Source organism: Elaeis guineensis, chromosome 1 (assembly GCF_000442705.2).
Source record: "Elaeis guineensis isolate ETL-2024a chromosome 1, EG11, whole genome shotgun sequence".
NCBI lineage: Eukaryota > Viridiplantae > Streptophyta > Magnoliopsida > Arecales > Arecaceae > Elaeis > Elaeis guineensis.
The window spans coordinates 14,010,049-14,012,564 of NC_025993.2; the positions used below are offsets into that span (position 1 = coordinate 14,010,049).

The 2,516-nt window shown below is 30.0% G+C and overlaps 1 long non-coding RNA gene across 1 annotated transcript in view; it reads right to left on the reverse strand.

Annotated features, from left to right (window-relative positions):
- LOC140854709 (uncharacterized) overlaps window positions 1-2,187 on the reverse strand; it is a 6,988-nt gene extending 4,801 nt beyond the window's left edge. The window contains exon 1 of the long non-coding RNA XR_012137887.1: window positions 2,093-2,187. This is a non-coding gene — a long non-coding RNA (uncharacterized lncRNA). The remainder of the gene's footprint in view (window positions 1-2,092) is intronic.
- Window positions 2,188-2,516: the final 329 nt, after the last annotated feature.

The window sequence follows — 2,516 nt, forward strand, 5'->3', positions numbered from 1 at the left end:
TTAAGGTAAGTAACATAATATTATTATCTTGACAAGTAAAAGAGACATGAAATATTGAAAGATTTTGAAATATTGCGCATTCACTACTTCATGAGCACTACGGGCATCAAAAATTTATTTAAAAATAATATAAGAACAATATTATTACCGCATAATATCTTGCTTAATTGAAGAAGAATAAATTCAAGTTCTTTAAGAAAAAATACCAGTTCATTAGTTTTCTATTTGATCCAGAAGGCATGGTGGTTTCATGAGCTAAATGTCTACCTAAAAATAATTTCATCGTATAGACTACAACAAAACAGATTATTAGCGATGAAAAATTCGTTGCTAATAATCTATTTTTGTCGCTAATAGTTATTTACGATAAAATTTTTTCTAATAGTTAATCGTAAATAATCGCATCGTTGATAATATTTAATAATGAAAAAAACATTATAAAAAATGGATATTACCGATGAAAAATTTTCATCATTAAAAAAATTAGTTTTTTTGAAAACTATTTATGATGAAAAATTTTAATCGTAAAAAAAATATTTATGATAAAATTTAATATCACTAATAAATAATAAATTAATAGCGATAAAAATATTTTCATCGCTATTAATTTTAAAAATTTTTATGAAAATAAATTTTTTTAAAATTTTTAACGATGAAAATTTTCATCATCAATACGATTATTTGAGATAAAAATATTTCATCGCTATCAATTTAATTAAAATTTTTTATTAAAATAAATTTATAAAAATATTAGCGATGTAAATTTTTCATCACAAATAAAATGTTAGCGATGAAAATATTTTCATCGCTAATAATTTAATTATAAATTTTTATAAAAATTAAATTTAAATAATATCAGTGACGTAAAGCTTACGTCATAAATATGATAATTTTTGATATAAATTTTCATCATTAATAAATATCAATTATTTATGACGTAAATACTTTTATCGCTATTAATTTAATATAAAATTTTAATATTTTTAAATTTATTAAAAAAAATTTTATGACCAATTTTTATTGCTAATATATTTTTTGACGATCCATATTTCATCGAAAATAATTCTGTCACTAATAATTTACACATATTTTTTAAAAATAATTTATGAATATATATTTTAATTTATATTTATAATATTATTTATAAAATAAAAATAATAAATAAAATAATAAATTAATATATAAATTTATAAATAAATTTTATTATTTTATTATATTAAATTAAAATTACAAGAGATTTGAAATAAAAATAAAAAACATAAAGAACCGTCAAGTGTCGACTCTACAGAAGGAGAACGAGCTAGAAAATGAAAGCGCTCGGACCGATCTACTACTGCCTCATCAGCTGTAATATCCACTTCATTATCTGAATTTAGAGCAACTGATACTCGTTGATGCGTGTAGCCAACTCATCAGCTCGATGCTTAGTCCACTCTCTATCTTCAGTAGCCTGCCTCTGCACCTCCGCCAACCGAGCATCGTAGGCAGCATGGATGTTAGTCCTAGACGAGTGTGAAGATGAGGGCACTGATCTCATACCCTAAACTGCTAACATAACAAGATCTCGTACCAAGTACCTGATCACAAATCTCTTCATCTGTGGATGCGGTCGAGCCTTCAGGTGTAGGCTGTGATTTGATGCCTATCATACAGTCCTAAAAATTAAAATTATAGCTATTTTAATTTCATACTGAAAATCAAACTATGAATGAAAAAAATAATTGTAAAAACTTACAAAGAGCTCCTGGCTCTCTGTCGTCCACTCCCCTGACCGTCGCTGGTGGGTCTGCTGGTAGATATCGATCCTATCAGGAAGCTTGCCACTCTCAGCATCTCTTTGTAATTTGAAAATAATAATTAAAAAAATTTTAAATAGCTTGAGAATTATATACTAATTAAAAATTATTTATCTACTCCATGTGATGAGTGAATGACCTCGAACCCCTACAATACAGTACGGTCTATATAGCCAATTCATAGCGTTCTGGACACATCTTCTCTGTATAGTTAGCAGTCAATTAGTAGGTAATAAATTAAATTTAAGAATAAATGATTCAATCATTAAACTCTAAAAAAAAATTAGATGTGTAACCTGATATGCCGGATCCTCGTAATGCCGGCATATGACAATCCAATCATCCATAGTGATGCTGTCATAGGGCCGCTGCCGCGCTGCCTCCACCACATCACACATGGTACCAATGCTGATAGATGTGGTGGCGATACTCCTTGAAATACAAAGATAAATGAGCATCCACAGCTCGCCGCACATGATTCTCCTCAAAATCAATAATATCAAATACACCCTGCAATAATAAATATTAAAAAAATATCATGCTAATTAAATATTATCAGTATAATTTATTTTACCATGGCACCGCCGGCCAACCCCTTCCCTCCCCACCCCCGACCCCATTCTGCCCCCGTTTCACCCCCGACCACCTCCCCACCGGCCAACCCCTCCCAGTCTCGTGGCGACGTCGGCCACCATCCCCCCCCCCGCGCAACCCCTTCGC